At 36.9% G+C, this 19448-nt stretch overlaps 1 protein-coding gene and 1 pseudogene across 1 annotated transcript in view; one reads left to right on the top strand and one right to left on the bottom strand.

Moving 5' to 3' along the window:
* Positions 1-19448, bottom strand: part of HORMAD2 (HORMA domain containing 2) — a 71461-nt gene that overhangs the window by 18622 nt on the left and 33391 nt on the right. The gene's annotated exons all lie outside the window — the stretch shown is intronic.
* LOC149997009 (RAB7A-interacting MON1-CCZ1 complex subunit 1 pseudogene) lies at positions 7583-10797 on the top strand (annotated as a pseudogene).

The following is a 19448-nucleotide window of genomic DNA, read 5'->3' as shown; positions in this document are numbered from 1 at the left end:
CCCCCCTAGAAAGCAACCACTTTCAGCCACTTTCTTGTACATCCTTCCAGAAACTGTATGTTGTTTTCATTTTGAAATCAATCGTACCACTAAAAAACTTAAACTGCTATACAATTCACACTATCATTCTCCTCAAATTGTTTTGCTAAAGGGGGAGCAGGCCTGGCCACAGTAAGAATAAGTGAGAAGGCGGAGGGTTATGACCAAACAGCACTGTAATCTGCAGGGTCACTCCCGATCGCATGTTCTATGGAGATGGGCTTTCTTCCCATTGCCTCCAGTTATCTTTGCTGTCTAGAGACCACAGGTTTCCCTCAGGACTAAAGAAAATAAAAGAAAATCAAAGAGTGGAAGGGTAAGAGAGAAGGGTCAGGAAAGCAGGGATTCAAGGTACCGTGCTAAGTTCTGTGCTGGTGATGGGAAAGCAGGATGGCGCAGCAGGAATGGGCAGCAGAGTGTTGCAAGGCAGTAAGGGACACAGACGTGTAAACAACAAACTTGAACCAACATTTAACACAGGAATGGAGGACGAAGGAGAATAGGGGGAGGGGCTTCATAAGTAAGTCCGGGGCTGGTTGAGCACGTCTGACGAGCTTCTTCTCAAACTGTGCACGTTTTCCCTGACTCAGGAAAACCTAGAGCTGGGGGAATGCCAGAACAGCGTGCTGAAGCTCAGTCAGGAGGGGAGTCTTTTGGAACCAACATGGAGAGGAAAAACTAAGAACTTTGCACACACACACAGAAAAAACCTAAGGAATAATAAAAGTCCTACTGCAGGTCGCAACTGGTCTTCAGTTGTGAATCAGATGAAAAAACAGGAGCATTTTTTCAAAAGCTTTCCTAATTAGTTAAAATCAGGGCTGCCAGGCATTGCTCACCTCCAGGGGACACCACTCCTATTGTGTTCTGTGTTTTAGGTATCCCTGGAGTTGAGCCGTTCACAATCAGGCGATACAACCATGCATGGCAACCTTTCTAGGGCAAACATCAGCTTTTTCGACTACCACTTTCGAAATTTCCCCATCATTAAATTTTTACTTGGAATACAGGGTATTCCTTTTGGCTAATATTTCCTATGACAAGAAAAAAAAAACATTTAGAATGTTATGAATATATTTTCTTAAAAACTCAAGGTTGTTGAGTATAAACTGCAGTGTAGCTATGCTACAGAATATGGCTAGATTATATACCTAAAGTATGACATATTGTACATATTTTCCAACCTATGAAGAGTTTCCATGATGGGGTAGGGCTGCTAAGTTTCAAATTAAACACTATTTATTTAGAAATATAGGGCTATTTCACATCAGGCTGGGCCAGGGAGCAGAGTAGACTAGAATTATTGTTGCAGGGCATCTGGCACGCTTTACTCTGACGCTTTCAGAATTTAATGATTAAAAGTTGAAAGTTTCTCCTCATTTTAGAGGAGTTTTTCTGATTTTTCTCCCCAGTATTTCTTTTCACCACCATTATCTAATTCAGCAATGTACAGACATCCCCCAATTTGGCAACAGCAAGATCGTTGGTCATATAAAAGATTTTTAAAAATCAGATGTGAAACTGATTTTTGTGAGTGTTTAAAATTATGCCACTGTAGTTTGTAATTCGCTATTCTGATATTCCTGATTAGGAAGTGTCTAACCAAGTGAAATCAAGAAATATTTGTCATCATTAGATACAGCTGTGTTTTGTTCTTTTCTCTGCTTTGCATTAATTGTTGAGTCTGCAGGAACCAATCTTTTAAGTTTTATTTGTGTGTGTGTGTAGGGGAGGGGGGTGTATTGAGCTAATTCCTGGTGGTTTTTAGAATTTACCCACATTTTCCCTTTTTGTGGAAATATTTACACTGGTTTCCATTAAGGGAATTAAAGTTAATTGAGCTTTTTTTTTTTTAAATAGCAGCTGAGGCCATATTTCTATTAGTGCTTTTTTTTTTTTCTTGCCCTATTCTAAGAGAGTGTTTCCACACACGAGACTTAATCTAAATGGTTCTCATGGAATATTATACATGTATTTGAAAATATTTGGCACAATATATGGTACATGTTAATTACTCAATATAAATTAAATATGTGGTTGCTCTAAATGAAATGTGTCCTGAGCTGACATGGAGATTAAAAAAAAAAAATCTAACTTGTCTTGGGGCATGAGAAATATAAGGATCTCTGAGTGATAAGTAAAATTACATATTCAGTGACAAAGTCACTTCAAATTTCAGCTACAAATTTCTAGTGTTTCTATAAATGCAATAGTGGAAGATGAACTACATATGCTTGAAAATGCTTAACTTAAAATGAAGAACCTAGAGACACTGAAAATTGAAATACATATAAACTGAGACATCCTCTCAAATCCCACCCAAGAAGCAATGAATAAGCTTGAAAAATTATTCATCTGGTTTTTTTCATGGTATAGTGCAAAGACTGAGAACTAGGGGGCTGGGTTCCATCACTGACTTGCAAGTTTCCATCACAGTAAAAAAAAGGGAGGGGGAGAATATTTGCCATGTACCAAACAGCGATGCTTTGAGGATTAATGACATAATGTCTGTAAAGAGGTTGGAGCTCCTTGGAAAAAAGACACTACATAAATATAAAGTAGTATTAATATTTAGGCTTAGTCCACAATGTGAGACCTGCTTTCTTTGGCTCATGAGGTCATCAGCAATTTTGTGAAGTGTGATCAAACACCCACAGAGGAGACTTGTTAGCTTCCTCGTAAGTGGACTGTAAAGCTAATCTGACCCACCTGGTCGGAGCAGTCATGGAGGCTGTGTTCCCTTTCATGGTCTCCAAGAGGGTACAGAATGGGGAGTGCTTGACTCCCTAAAGCAATGAGACATGGCCAGGAGAGCACTTCAATAGCATTTAGGGCTTCACAGGAATGCGGTGGGAGTTTGGGAATGTTTTGGCTTAGAATTAAACAAAAGTCCAGTCATATCATATCTTGATTTAGAAGAAAGGCTAAATTTGCCCTTCTCAGACAAAGAAAATTTGAAGAGTAGAAATGAGAAAGCTACTTCTTGAAATGGTTAGTTTATATCTTTAAAGGGTTTGGAGGCAAACTTTGGTATTTTTGTGCTAGCGAAGTTGTAGTCGCCAGGAGTTGCAGTCTCTTTGAAGGCAATATCCTGATTCCTCACCAGGGGTTCTTATCTGTGAAATGGTTATCAAGGGCGATCTTGCAGAGGTTTTAGTTCTAAAGTTTCCAAAGACAGTTAATTCAATGTAGACATTGCTTTGCAAAGTCTTGTGGTAAAACTGAGTTGACAGTAATGTTATTGTGACAAAATATTTGCATTTCTCAGTTTTAAAAGATAAAATTAATTTTGATCCAAGGGTCTCAGGCATCCGAAACTACCATCTTCAAAATGTAAGGTTCATAAACTTATCATAACCATTAGCACTTAATAGTGATTCTGAGGTTGTGTCTAAATACCAAAATATTTGAACAACAGATAGAAAAATGTGAGGAATCTATTTATTTTTATTTTTATTTTAAATCTGGATGTTTTGTTTCTACATTGATCTAGGTTGGGTGTTCTTTCAGATATAATTTGGTTTCTTGTCCACTGATTACAATGCTATTTCAGACTAATTGATATGCTTTTTTAGGGGAAAGGGAACAGAAATGTCATAGCCTTCTGTACTTGTAGTCAAATCTACACTAACTAGGAAGTCTTCGATAAATAAAACACTGATCTTAGTTCTTCTTCCTCTTCCCACCCCTTGATGAATAGCTTAGTCCTAATGCCAGTGTTGGGTGTGGCAAAGCAAGATAGGCATACCCATGGAAGGGTGTCAGAACCTGAGCAGGGTGAAGAGTGTCCACGTGGAGGACAGGCCTGGCAAGAGGAGCCAGAGGCTGAATGGAGTGAGGAGGGCCTCACAAGTATTGAGGGTGTCTGAGGGGCAGAGGTCCAGAGCCCTAGAGGGGTGAGATGGATATCTATATGCGGTGGGGAAGGTGGCAAGGATGAAAGTTTGGTTACAGTTGAGGGGACTGATAAAAAACAAGTAAATATGTTAAGTATAACGGGAGCCAGGTTTCTCACTGATGGAGAAATTACAAGCATGGACAGTGAAAAAAACTAGAATAATTTCTATAGTATTGAATCAGAATTGTCCATATAGGTGTGAACTCATGGATTCTCTATAGAGACAAATATAGATGTATATGTGTATATGCCTATGTGTGTGGGTGTGTTCATATATATATTCTTGAGCTCTCTTCACTGAAAGATTCCCCATCTAGGTGACTAAAAGGAATCACTAAAAAACCAGGGGACAGGGCAAGTGCAAGGTGAGCCTGGAACAGCCTATTGTGCCAGAATGTAAGAAAGTGGGGCATGTCAAAAAACACAGCTTGAAGGGGCTCCTGCTGGCAAAATCTGAGACAGTGAGAGCATCAAAATAAATAACAGTAATGGATAAAATAGACACCCAGAGTCTATACTGATATAAACAAGTAATGTATAAATGGGAACTTGAATAAGGGACAGGATAATTTACATGGTTTCAAAGTACTTTCCTACAAACTACTTTTTCATTACAAAGGGGAAGAAAGTAACTTTACAGTAGAGAAGCTTTGCAGAAGCCACCTTAATCAAGTGACCAAAATAAACATCATCAGTAATGGACAGATCAAAATCACGTGCCACTTGACAGGAAGCAATGAGGACCTGGCACCAGTGGTAGTCTTGCAAAAGATGCACACCCTGAAATTAATCATGAGGAAACATCAGACAAACCCAAATTGAAGGACCTTCTACAAAATAACTGCCCCCCCAAAATAAAATAACTGGCCCATTCTATAAATACATGCCAAAGTCATGAAAGTCAAGGAAAGACTGAGGAACTGCTCCAAACTAAAGAAGGCTAAAAAGAACTTAACAACTAAATGCAACATGTGACCTAACCTGGATCCTTTTGCTATAATGAACATTATTGGGACAACTGGAAAAACTTGAATGGAGTCTGAGGGTTAGATTAATTTCCTTGTGACCTGCTGGAGTTGAGGTAGTGATTAATCTCCAAAATTAATTTCCTGGTTTTCATGGCTGTATTGTGATTGTATAGGAGAATGTCCATGCTTCTAGGAATTGTATACTGCAGCATTCTGGAATGGTGTAGCAAATGGTTCAGAAAAAACATCTGTGTTGTACTTTAGCTTTTCTATAAGCTAGAAAGTATTTCAAAATAAAAATAAATTTATACAAAAATATTAATTTTTAAAAAGATTATACATTTTCTTATTTTTTCCTGTTAACATAATACATATTTTACAGACAAATATCGTGGAAACTGAAGACATTTATTCTGTTCAAATTTATCTAGTGATTATTTTGAAATGTGTCCACCCATGTGTAAGGGAGGTGTCAATAAGTTTGATTTGTTCTAGAAACAGAAAAAAAGGTCAGAGAAGCTGGATGCGAAGGAATGAGGGGAAATTGGCAGGAGCTAGGGTCAGAGCCTTGGGCTAGAGCAGATCAGGTGTAGCCTTGAAGGCCACTGAAAGTGTAGTGACATAAACAGAGTCATATCTTTAAAAAATGACTCAATGCTTTACGTCAAATAAACTGTGAGGGCAAAATGAAAACAGGGAGACCATTCCAGCAGTACTGTTTACTTGGGCTAAAGGAGTAGCAATGAGATCATGATAAGTGGTCAGATTTGAAATATGCTTTAAAAGGGGAGCTCACTGGCCCTAGCTGGTGTGGCTCAGTTAGTTGGAGTGTCATCCCATAAACCAAAAGGTCACAGGTTCGATTCCCAGTCAGGACACATGCCTACGTTGTAGGTTTGGTCCTGATCGGGGTGCCTGCAAGAGGCAGCCAATCAGTGTTTCTCTCTCACATAGATGTTTCTCTCCTCCCGCTCTCCCTCCCTTCCCCTCTCTCTAAAAACAATGAGCATGTCCTTGGATGAGTATTTTTTTTAAAAGGAGAGCTCACTGGACTGGCTGGTGGACTGGATGTGGGTTACAAGGGAAAACTAAGGACAGCTCCAAGGGTTTAGTCAGAGCAGGTGGGTAAATGGCCGTGTCATTTACTGAGATGGAAGAGACTGAGGAAGCGACTGCTGACAGGAAAACAATGAGAACTGGACAGTGGAGTGGTGGGAATGCACACCTGATTAAGGTAGGTGAAAGAGAATAGAAAGCAGGGAAGTGGACTCCAGCAAGCACAGACAATTCTCTTGCGAGATAGGTATAATTTGGCATCAATGAAAGGGAGAATCGTGTTCCAGGCAAGAGAAAGTATATTTATTAAGATATGAAGACAGAAATTAACTTGGCTTGTTCTTGTGACAGTAAAAAACCAAAACCAAAAGAACAACAGAAAACCTAACCTAACAAGGAAGGGGAACATGTTGGGTAACAGTGGGAAATAAGACAGGCAACATGGAGCCAGATCATGAGCAGCCTAAAAGCCAGTTAGAGGTGTTTAGACTTGATGTTGTAGGAAGTAGGAGTCATGAGATACTTTAATTAGGGAAGTGATATGATGAAAGTTATATTTAAAGACGATTAGACTATCCGTAGTATGCGGGATGGAGCAGGAGGCTGTGGGAGAGCCTGGAGGCTGTGGCAGCAATTCAAATGTGAGGATGAAGGCCTGGACTCGAGTTTTGGCAGAAAGAGCAGACTGGAAAGGGAAGCTTTGGGGGGAATTTTGATACCTGACTAAATAAGGAGAATGACTTCAGGATTCTGAACTTAAGACGTGGAGAGGATAAAGGTGATGCTGGGAGGCTGGAAAACTTGTTCTGGGTGTGAAACACACAGGGCAGTGGTGAACAGAAAGATGAGTACACTGGATTTGACATGACAGTGAATCATCAAAGCAGAAATATCCAAGAGAAGGTTAAAGATATAGAACTGGAGCCCTGGGGCATGGTCAGGGTTCAATATAATGACATTTGGGAGTCAACACCATACGTGTGATCCTTGAAGCCCTGAAAACAGACAGATCCTCCAAAGGAAAGTATGTAGCGATTGCCAAGTACGTGGTCAGAGACCTTGGTGATGTCAGGTTCACTAGCAGTTAGGAGTGGGAGGAGGAACAAAAGGGACAGAAACCGATAACAGGTAAGACAGTTGGAAAGAGAATGAGAACAGTAAAGTATCGTAGAAATAAGAAGAAACATTTAAAACGGAGTTACAGCCAACATCACAAAATAGGTCAAGAACGAAAACATAAGTAAAGACTGTGAGATCAGTTAATTAAAAACTCATTGTTTATTTGAAGAGAGTAGTTACGAAAACAAAGAGAAAAAACCAGCTTTCTTTGAAGAGCAGGTGAGGAGGGGCGCAATAAATGGACAGCATCCTGTGAGAAATTTGGTGAGGAAAGAAACAGCACACTAATTAGAGGTGTAATAAGCATGATACGAAGGCTTTTCTACATAAGGGGATTAACTTCATTCGAATTCTCCTCCTCTCCTTCTACTCTGAGAACTTCCAAGTCTGGCTTTTGAACAAAGTTGGAATTATGACACGAAGCATCCCAAACCAAGAGGAGGAATTTGATCTTTCTGTGTGTTCTTACAAATTAATAGAGGGGACACCCTCCTGTTTGGCCATGGTGACTGCAAGTTCCAGTGTAAAGCAGTTTGGGGACCTAGCTCAGGCCCACACACAGCAACTCAGCAAGGCCGCTGGCAAAGATCACTTTCTAACTCAGACTTCTGCAGCTCTAGTAAAATTAAAACTCTTGTGTGGAGAAGACAATGAATGCTCAAATCCATCAAATCTACTAGAACTTTACACACAGGCTATTCTGGACATGATGTATTTTGAGGAGAACAAGCTAGTAGATGAAGATTTCCCTCAAGGCTCTTCACAGAAAGTAAAAGAGCTGATCACTTTTCTTTCAGAACCAGAAATTGTATTTTACTTTTTAAAAAGAGTGTATTTATTTATTTTTAGAGAGAGGGGACGGGAGGGAGAAATAGAGGGAGAGGAACATCAATGTGTGGTTGCCTCTCACGTACCCTGAACTGAGGACCTGGCCTACAACCAAGGCATGTGCCCTGACTGGGAATCGAACCGGCAACCCTTTCATTTGCAGGCCGGTGCTCAATCCATTGAGCCACACCAGCCAAGGCCAGAACCAGAAATTTTAGTTAAAGAAAATAATATGTATCCCAAACACTGCAATTTGCTTGGGGATGAACTCCTGGAATGTCTCTTGGCGAGGAGGAACCCTGCTTTACATGTATTGCCTGCCATTCTCTTACCAAAAGGAGAGAGTGACTCACGAGAAAATCTAGTTTCCTTAAAGAGGTAAAAAGGCATTTCTCATACATTTTTTATTATTGACATCTATAGCTCTCAAAAAGCTGTCTTTGGTATAGCATTAAGACTACTGAAACCAGGCCCTGGCTGCTGTGGCTCATTGGATTGAGCGTTGGCCTGCGAGCCAAGCGTTGCTGGTTGGATTCCCAGTCAGTGCACATGACTAGGTTGCATGTCAGGTCCCCAGTTGGGGGCGTGAATGAGAGGCAACCACACAGTGATGTTTCTCTCCCTCTCTTTCGCCTTTCCCCTCTCTCTAAAAATAAATAACAAACAAATAAATAAATTATTTTTAAAAAAAGACTACTGAAACCAACAGGTCTGCATTCAAGGTATTTTGCTTACTAGCTGTGTAAGTGTAAACCAATTGGAATTGTGAAGAATAAAGATAACATGTGAAAGCCCTTATATACCGGAAGTTTCTATAAGCCCAGGATTTTTATTTTTTTAAATACAGCATAAGGTAGATGATCTATATTAATTTTAAAGCATATTTTTTGACCTGAAGAAAACAAATGTGGTGGTGAGCCTCTCTCTGTCAGCAGAGCAACCCTGAAGAACCCACATGACTCAGCACCTGGAAAGTCATTGCTCTCTGATTTGGTTTGATTCTTCTGACCAAATCAGTAAATCTAAAGATCATCTTAGTATTGTATAGTATCACTAGGGATTCTAACTTGGGTTGATTGTATATGTGGTTTATGTGGGCCTGGAAATGAGAGGTCACACTTTCAGATATAAAAGTTTGAGCATATCATTTCTAAAGTATAGCTATAATAAGTACATGCATAATAGATTGTTGTTGAACACAAAAATTAATTAATTAAATAATTAATTAACTGGAAAGTATCTTTGTAGACTTTCAAACTATCTTCTACCAATATTTTTTTCCCTCAACTCAAACTACAGATGCTCTGGCAAGCTCTGAAATAATACAGTATGGATGAGAAATTAAAACCATGCAAATAGTCCTGACTGGTGTGGCTCAGTGGATTGACTGCTAGCCTATGAACTGAAAGGTTGGCAATTTGATTCCCAGTCAGGGCACATGCCTGGGTTGCAGGCCAGGCCACTGGTTGCAGGCATATGAGAGGCAACCATTTGCTGTATCTCTCACATGCTGTGTTTCTCTCCCTCTCTTTCCCCTCTCTGTAATAGTTAATAAATCAAATCATAAAAAATAAAAACAAAACCACACATGCAGATAAATGGTCCTGGCTTGTGTGGCTCAATTGTTTGGAGCATTAATCCTGTATACCAAGAGGCTGGGGGTTCCGCTCTGGTCAGGACACAATGCCTAGGTTGTGGTTTGATCCCATGTATGAGAGGCAACCAATATATGTTTCTCTCTCATTTCCTCTTTCTCTAAAATCAACAAACATATTATAAAAAAGCAAAAAGATGCAAATGCTCAAATAATATGATTATATCCAGTGGCCTTCTACCCAGCTGAGGTGTTTATTTCCAAGTGGAAGACTATAAGCTAAAATTCTCTTCTTCAGACCATTTAGATATAAATTATTTTAAATATAATTTTGTGGTATTTTTATAGTATTATGAAGTGTTTTTCATGTTAAATTTGTTAAGCAAGACTTTATCAATTCTCAAAAACCTTGTATAAAGCAAGTAATATTATCTTTATTCGTCACCAAAATGCCTAAAGAAAAACATTCATTGCTTGTCTTATAAACTAATTATTGACATTGTTTCAAGAAATATATTTACTGACTTCAGGTAAAGATGGTAGATTGACACATATGTTACTTTGTCTCCTCCCCAAACCCCATTAGAATGACGGTAAAGAGATTTATTTAAAGAGCAGAAACCTCAAAAAACAGAAAGAACAAGAGAGAAAATAACAGCAATGAAATTTTGGAAGCTGGAAAACAGATGGATGAGAGGTAACCAATATAGCCGATAACTTAAACCAGCAGTGGCGCAAACCAAGGACCATCCAAATATAGATTAGTCTAAAGAATTTCCAACGCCGGGTACTTTTGGAAGAGAGAATAAAGAGGGTGGGTGGAGGAGGTAAAATAAGACCAACTGAAAGACATTTATGAAACAGCTGGACTCCTCAGATACCTTCCTCAACTTTACAGAACTAAACAGTTGCTCCTTGCCCACCTAGGCATAAAATCAGAAGTTTATTCTCTGGTGAGCGTGGCAGAGGTCTTTGGACAGTGGCTACAAAGCACAGTGGAGGCAGGGTTATGGCACTGAACACAGAGAATTAAGTGACAGTATGCACACTGGATGTGGAGACTCCCAGCCCGCTCTTTGACTCCCAAAACACTGGCGGCCAACATATAGTCTGAGGAAACTGACACAGGAAAATTTTAAAAATACAGATATTGAGAATTCTCCCAAAGGCCTGACCAGATCATTCTACAATGAAGGTCACAATCACAATCATCCACAAGCTCAGAACTTTCTAGTCCTTTCACTCTTAAATATGAGCAGACAACCAAGAGCTACCAGCCATCTTTGGACTTCTGAGGAGAGAGATTTAGGGGAGGTGGTGAGGGTAGAGGACTGAACAGCAAAGAAACAGAAAAAACAAACACAGACATACAGAAAGAATAAATCTATCTAGAGAGAATTAATATCCTCTGAGGTAAGAGACAATTCTGTAAACATGAAGAACAGGATGCCATAAAGAAAACATTCTGAGAACAACAACAAGAGACTCTTGGAAATGAAAACACAAGAGCAAAAGTAGAAGAGTAAGATTATGTTGAGAAGTTATCTATAAAAGCAGAACAAAAGTGCAAAGATATGGAAAATTAGAACAGATTTTTTTTTTTAAAAAGACAGTATCTGTATAGGAGGTCTACTTCTAAATATTAGGTGATCCAGAAAAAAGAACAAAAATTTGAGGGGACACAATTTTTATCAAGAAAATAATTCAAGAGAACTAAAGAAAAACCCAAGTTACCAGATTCAAATGGGCTACTGAGTGACAAGCACAAATATTAAATGAAAATAGACCTACACCAAGGCACAACATTATGAAATTTCAGAGGAAAAAAGCTTCCACACAGGAAAAAAAAAAGATAATATACAAAAACACAGAATCAGAATGGCTTAAGTTCCTAACAGTAAATGTGAAATCTAGAATACAAAAAAACCAATGACTGCAATATTTCATGAAAAATAATTGTCCTCCTAGATTTTTATTTCCAGCCAAACTCTCAATCAGCTCTAAGGATAGAATAATGATATTTGTAGGGCCTATAGGCCCTCAAAAACTTACCTTCCATCACACCTTTCTATGAAACTTACCAGAGAATACACTACATGAAAATGAGAGAGTAAACCAATTTAGGAAATAGGAGATCTAACACAAATAACTCCCTGGAAATGGTGAAGGGAGATTCTAGGATGAGAGGCAGGTACCAAGCAGAAACAGCATCATCCAGATTTGGTCAAAGTTGAAACACTCCAGGAGAAATTTCTCACTGAGGATAAAATTATTGCTTCTGAACATCTGAGAGATTAGACCAGCGCTGATGATGGAAATGTTCTCTATCTGCACTGTCTAATGCAGCAGTCTCTAGTCAGAGCACTTGTAAAGTGGCTAGTGTCACCAAGGAACTAAAATTATTTTACATAATTAAAATTAATTTATATTTTAATAGCCACATGTGATTAATGAATACCATTTTGGACAGCTCAAGTTTAGATAATCAGCAAAAAAAAAAAATGAAGTTGAATTAGGAATAAGTATAGAGAAAACTAAGAAAATGAAAACAATTATTAACCACAGGGAAAACAAAACCTTATGCAAGAAAGGAAAAGCGATCATGGCTTACCATACAACGCAGTTCTGTACAGAATTCTAGTTATAAAAATATAAGCACAAGTTATTGACATAACTCAGATTAAATTATATATTGGGAGACTATTAGGTGGCTTATTTTATTTTACCTTCATTTACCAAAAAAGTATAGATATTTTCTCAATGCAAAATGCAAACACTTGGGAAATAGTGGGATATATGTGTTGTGTATGTTTAAACATATGTTTAAAAAGCAGACTATTCATTTTAACTAGATCAAATGATTAACTATGGAATTGATTCTTTAGAAATTATTGTGGTTCTTATAATAAAAAAAATTGTCATCCTAAAAAGAACATCATTTATACGAATTATTTATGCTTCAGTTGAATTAATGCATTACAAATGAGAAACGTATACCATTATGGATCAAGATTCCTAAGTACAAAGGAAATGCCTAGACAAAAACCTTTCTAACATGAAGTATAAGAACTCATAAGGATCTCAGGAAATTAGAAAATTACTGCATATAGACCCGTAACTAAAATTTTGATTAAAATATGAATTACCAAAGTGCTGTAATGACTTAATAAACTAGGACCATCTGTCTCTAAAGTAGACCTAGACAACATTAGCCCTCCATTTTTTATAGCTGTCTGTATGTGTCAGTAATTACTAGTCTTTTTAAGGAGCCGGGATTAACTACCTCTATTAGAAAGAAGTATCTTTCCCTCAGCATTAACATAAAGGTGAAATAATATTCTATATCCAATTCCAGAACATGTGTTGATTGTCACCATATAGGTGAGTTCTTCAAAGAAGACTATCCAGGAGTCTCTTTCAAGTGTGTATGTCTACTGCTATCTGCCCAATTAACTACAACAGAGAAAATAGGCCCAAGTTCCCAGAGTGCTGTGAAGCAGCCATTGCATTTGTGTGGCCTTACTCACAAGTTTTAAGCCCAAATCACCCCTTAATTCCCATGAGAGATGAAGGTGTGACAGAGGTAGATTAAATAAGGACACATTTAGGATAGTGTTTTCATACCCTGTTTTGTCCTAGGATTGCTGGTCTCTTACTTGAGTTCCATGTCCTACTTACCAGGTGGAATTAGGTTTTAAGAGTTGTCATAATTTAAGAATTTTTAAAATTTTTAATGAGAGAGAGAGAGGGAAAGAGACAGACAGACAGACAGACATCAATTTGCTGCTCCACATATTTATGTACTCGTTGGTTGCTTCATGTATGTGCCCTTCCTGGGGATCGAACCCACAACCTTGGCACATTGGGACAATGCTCTAACCAAGTAAGCTGTCCAGCCAGGGCCAATTTAAGAATTTTTAAATTTCAAGTCTGTATGCTTGTTATCATTTCTGAATCCACTGCCAAATTACCATCTCACTTTTACATTTTCCCTCAGATCTTAAGGATCACACCAGAAAATTAATAGTACAAATATTGAATAATTTCAACTACTGGTACAAATATGTTTATATTTGTCTTTCTGTGACCAAGATAAGGAATAACCTGCAAAAGAAAATTATATTAAAATCTTTTTTTTCAATCTTACAATACTCTCAGAAGATGATTATGTTAAATCACTTCTTAACTATGGATCACTGGTAAAAAAGCAATATAAGCTTTTTGATCAAAATTTTATGAACTTCCTATTTTAATAGAAAAATTTTATGATTTAAAAAAGTTTTTGAGTTAGAGGTTACCAAAAATAGAGATTTCAGCAAAGTCATGTAGGCTATGGGAAAGGTGTGCTAAGTTCAGTATTGGAGTTCCAAGTCAGAGAGACAGAAGTTCTTTCCAACTTGCCTGGAATGCCTTCTGCCTTAATCTCTGCCAATAAAAATATGATTCATCCATAAAATTACCAACTCAATGAAACCTTCCCACACAGTGCCAATTTATCCTTATTTCTGTATCCTAAGAACACAGATTTTGGAGTCAAACTGCCTTGATTTGAATTCCGGCCTTGCTACTCATTCACTGTGTATGCAGTCTTCGCCTAATTTTTGAGTTTCGGTTCCCTCATTTGTAATATCAGGATAATAATATAAAATAGTGGGAAATATTAAAAGTGATAATACATGTAAAGCCCTGAGAACATGCTCAATACTACTAGTTAATATTATTTCTATCATTCGCACATTCTCTAATATTATTGCTCATTATATTGGATGGTTATTATTTCTTTAGCAACATCTCTCAAAGGTAGAGACTGTATTTCACATATCTCTTTTCCTCACAGTGCTTAGACGGGCATTATGCTCTTATTAGAAATTAAAAAATATCTCAGAGAATCTTAGCATAGAAGGGATATCAGAGGTCAGAGCAATCTAGTTTAACCTTCCCCCCTAAGTCATAATTTTCTCTTTTAACACCCTAGAGACAATCATCTATACTCTTTCTTGCACACAATATATCTCTATACTTGAACACAGCTGGTGTCAAGGAGTTCACCCTTCTCAAGACAGCCAGATTTATTAAATAGTTGTCATTGCTAGAAAGTTCATTCTGAAGACGTGAAGAAGCTGTAAGTTTCTGAAAATTTAACTCCTAATACTATATCCTCAGAAAATAAGGGAAAATTCTGTCATGCATACAAAGTTATTTATTACAACACTATGTATAATAGAAAAATCAGGAATTAACTTAAATGTTTAAAAGTAGGAAAATGGTAATGCAAGTACCTAAATGAAACAGAGGTCATTAAAATTAAAAACATGAAGATTAAGGTGGGATATATATATATAAAATTAATGTTAAGTATGAAAGTAAAACAAATTTACATATACATCATGATTAAAACTATATACAAATATGTATATCTGTGGGGAAAAAACTGGAGGGGATAGAACATATAAAAACAAAAACAGTATTGATAGGATGATAGGACAATTGGAAGATCTGCATTGCTTTTTAAATTACTTTAATGTTATTTTAGTATTGCTTTAAATTTTTTAAAGAGAAAGTTCTTCCTTCCATTGAGCCAAAATCAACCTCTTTCTTCTCCCCACTACTATCTTTAATTTACTGACTTTCATTCTGCCCTTTGAAATTACACAAAATAAATCAACTCGCAGTATTTAAATATGACCATCATAGTTTTAGTGCCCTCACTCTCTGTCACTCTGGAAGGCAGATTAGAGAGGCAATGCTGACATCAGGGAGACTTATTAGTAGACTTAGCTGTCGTGCACCAGGAAAGCAATGATGACAGCCTGAATCAGCGCAGCAGCAGTGGGTCCAGATTTGAGAAATATTTCAAAGGCAAAACAGATGGAAATGGTAAACAAAAGGATGGGAGAAGTATGAAGAGAAGAAGAGTTGAACGCATTCCTGGGCAAGCTGGTTGGTACAGTGATGATGCAACACCAAGGAAAGGAACCTGGGAGGGAGAAGAGTGTGTTTAGTCAGAATCTGTAATTCCATTTGGAGATGTTGGATTTGAGGTATTTGTAGGATATATATCTATATATGGAAAGATCAATGGATGGAGACAAAACCAAACCAGAGAAATAGAAGAAGGCAAAGATAAAAGTAAGACACTCATAAAATAAAAACAAATTTAAAAAAGCAGTAGAACTGATCAGTACTAGGAAAAGATGACTTTGAAAAGAATAATTAAAAATACTGATTTGGGGCCAATATAACCAAGAAAAACACACAAGACACAAATAAACAGCACTGGATACAGGGAAATATCTACAGAAACAGAAATTTTTTTTTTTAATTATGAAACCTCCATAAATAAATCATACCAAAATATATGAATACCTGAAAGTGGTGAAGAGAAAAGTTAGGTATTTATATTTTTTGGTATGAAGTTATTCATGGAAGTCTTTTTTAATTTTAAAAATCTCTTTTTTTTTTGGTAGTTATTTCCTCTTTTGAGAGAAAAACAGAGTGCACCTTTGTAAACTTTAGACAAAATATTTTAAATAAAAACTGTCAAATTAATTGACTATTAAGATTACTTAATTAATATTCTTTTTATCACAACACCATTAAGTGAGCAAAAAGGACACTCAAAGTCAAAGAGATATTTACACTACATGTATCTGACAAAGGACCAATATGTATAACGACTTTTACAAATCAATAAGAATGAAAGACAACTCAATAGATGTGAAGACAAAAAAATGACAAACCTTGAAAAGACACTTTCAAAAGAGGATATCCAACATGGCCAATAAACGTATGAAAAGGTGCTCAATTCATTAGTCATTCAGCAAAATGCAAATTAAAACCACTATGACATACTTCTACACACCCACCAGAAGGGCTAAAATTAAAAAGATGGAAAATGCCAAAGTTTGGTGAGGATGTGGAGAAACCACAACTCTCGTATGTTGCTGATGGAAGTGTAAATTGGCACAACCACTTTGGAAATTGTTTTGTAGTATCTATTAAAAGCTAAATCTACACATATCCTTTGACCCAGAAATTCTACTCCTAAGCAATTCTATTCCTACCAGAGATGTGTACATATTTCACTAAAAAACATGTTCAGAAAGATACTATTTGTAATTGTCAAAAATAGGAAATTACCCAAATGCCTGTAAGACTAGACAGAGAGTGAGAATGATGAGTGAAAAAATGGTTCATACTCTATGTCTACATCTGTAAAATAAAAATGAGAAAAACCAATGCATGCGAATAGAAATCAGGAGAGAGTTATGTTTGTTGAGTGGAACAGTGACTACAAAGTAAAACTGGGTTTTCTGTGGGTAGGGGGGACTAGTAGTATTTTGTTTCTCAATCTAGCTGTTGATTTAACATGTTTACTCGGTAGGGCTGTGGCAAGGGTGAGGCAAACAAGATACCTAGGAGGCAAAATTTAAGGAGGTACTCACTCTCACCTTGTTTGCCTCACCCTCCCATCAGCCCTGGTGTTCATTTTGTAAATATTTATTGAGCTATATCATTATGATGTATTTTTCTGTATATATATTATATTTGGATTAAAAAGTGTTAAGGGGTCTGGTCTACCTCACACCACAAATAAAAATAAACTCCAGGTGGAATAAAAACCTAAATGTAAAAATAAAAATCTTTTAGAATAAAGTATAGGGGAATATTATAAATGACTCAGGTAAAGAAGGATTTCTTTAAGAATATTCAAAAGTACACATTACAGGAAAATATTTGACTATATTAAAATTAAGAACTCTTTAGCAAAAGACATTTTAAAATTGAAAAAAAAAAGCCACAAACTTGAAAAAAAAAAAGTAGTGACATGGAAAAGTAAAAAAGAATAATTATGCAGGTCAGAGAGATGTGACGTGAGAAGGATTCAACCCACCGTTGATGCTTTTGAAGATAAAGGAAGGAGACTATGAGCAAGGGGAAGCGGCAGCCTCTAGATGTCGGGAATCATCATCAGTTCACATCCGGCAAGGAAACATGGACCCTGGTCTACAACTGCACGGAGCTGAACTCTGCCAGTTAATCCAAATGAGCAAGAAGGGGATTCTCCCTTCTCCCTTACAACCTCCAAAAAGAAACACAGCCTGGCAGAATACTGATTTTAGCCTGGTGAGACCATATCAAACTTCAGGCCTAGAGGACTATAAAGTAATAAATTTATGTTATTTTAAGACACAAAAAATAATTATTATGGAGAATGTATGTTTAAAATTGATGAGGAAAAGATGAATGACCAATAGAAATATGCATGAAAGACTTGAAGTTATTTTATATAAAAGAAAATCAGAATGGCCAATGCACATGAAAAGATGCTCAAATTCAGTAATTATCAGGGAAATGGAAATCAGAACTATGTGATATTATTATTTTACATCCAGTAGATAGGTAGAAAAATAAACTCTGATAATATTAAGTACTGACAAGAACATAGGGCATTCTCCTCCACCATTAGTAGAGTATCAATTGATACTACTTCGGAAAACGGTTTTGCATTACTTAATAAAGTTGAAAATTACAAGCCCTAGGACTCTTTGGTATATGCCCTAGAGACACTCATGCACACGAGTACCATGAGGTGTGTACATGAATGTTTATAACAATTAAAACGAATGTATATTATGAGTAGACAGAATATTCTACAGCAGTGAAAATGAATGAACAACGGCAAACAAATAGACAAATTTCATTTTTGATGGTCAAGTAAATCAGAGGATACCTAAAGTATGATTACATTTGTATAAAATTTTAAACAAGTGGATATGCTCATAGGTGGTAAAACTATAAAGAAGAGTAAGGGAAGGGTCATCATAGAATTTAGTAGAGTGTTACCTTTGGAGAAGGAGGGGGTGCAATAAGGAAAGGTCATATGGTGGCTTCTAAGGTAGTGACAATGTTCTACTTCTCAGCCTGAATGGAGGAAATATGGATCTTCTCATTATTCTTTAAACTGTACATACTGTTTCTATATACTCTGCTGTATGCATGATATATTCCAAAATAATTTTTAAAGCAATAAAGGGTTGTACATACAAATGTGTGTATGTGTGTGTATTCCATGAAGGAACAATAGAATTCTTAGTGGGAAAATGTCAGAAAATTTCACTAGACTTACAAAATTATTCTCTCATGTGATTGGAGAGCTGAGAGAGGAACTTGAACTGACAGAGTTTACCACAAAGTCTTGATCTTTGTATATAGTTGACCCTTAAACAATGTGGAGGTCAGGGGTGCCAACCCTGGCACATTTGAAAATCCAAGTATAACTTTTAATTCACCCCAAACTTATTTTTAAATTTTTTATTGTGTTTTTTCCCATTAGCATTTAGTCCCCTTATACCACCTGCAATTACCACAATGTTGTCCCTGTCCGTGAGTCCTTTTTTAACTCACCCAAAACTTAAGTTGTCCCTCATGTCTGCTGGGGATTCTTTCCAGGACCCTACCACCACTACTACAGACACCAAAATCCAAAGATGCTCAAATCCCCAATATAAGATTAACCCTTAAGGTCGGCTCTCTGCATCCATGAACTCTCAAGGGTGGATCCAAAACAGTACAGGCATTTACTGAAAAAAAATTTGCATATAAGTAGACCAGTGCAGTTCGAACCCATGTTGTTCAAAGGTCAATTGTATGTGGTTCCTACTAAATGTATGCTTAGAGAGTGTCATCACATGTCTTATTAAATCTATCAATTGAATTATTCATTCTCAAGCTGTCCTGTTTTCATTTCAGTCAGGAAAAACAACTCTTAATTTTAAAAGATAAAAGTCCAGATGACACATGCTCATTCTCTTCTTAAACTTTATTTTTTAATTCAATCTATGTTAGTTAGCTATATCTTCCTTGACCAGAATCCGAAGGAAGTTGTATCAAATTTTAAAGCCATTATCACGTGTGACATTGTGAAAATACTTACTAAAAATTT

This window comes from Furipterus horrens, unplaced genomic scaffold, assembly GCF_987537825.1.
Source record: "Furipterus horrens unplaced genomic scaffold, mFurHor1.1.pri manual_scaffold_11, whole genome shotgun sequence".
Lineage (NCBI taxonomy): Eukaryota > Metazoa > Chordata > Mammalia > Chiroptera > Furipteridae > Furipterus > Furipterus horrens.
The sequence above is the reverse complement of the archived record's forward strand: the minus strand, read 5'-3'. Positions and strand labels throughout refer to the sequence as shown.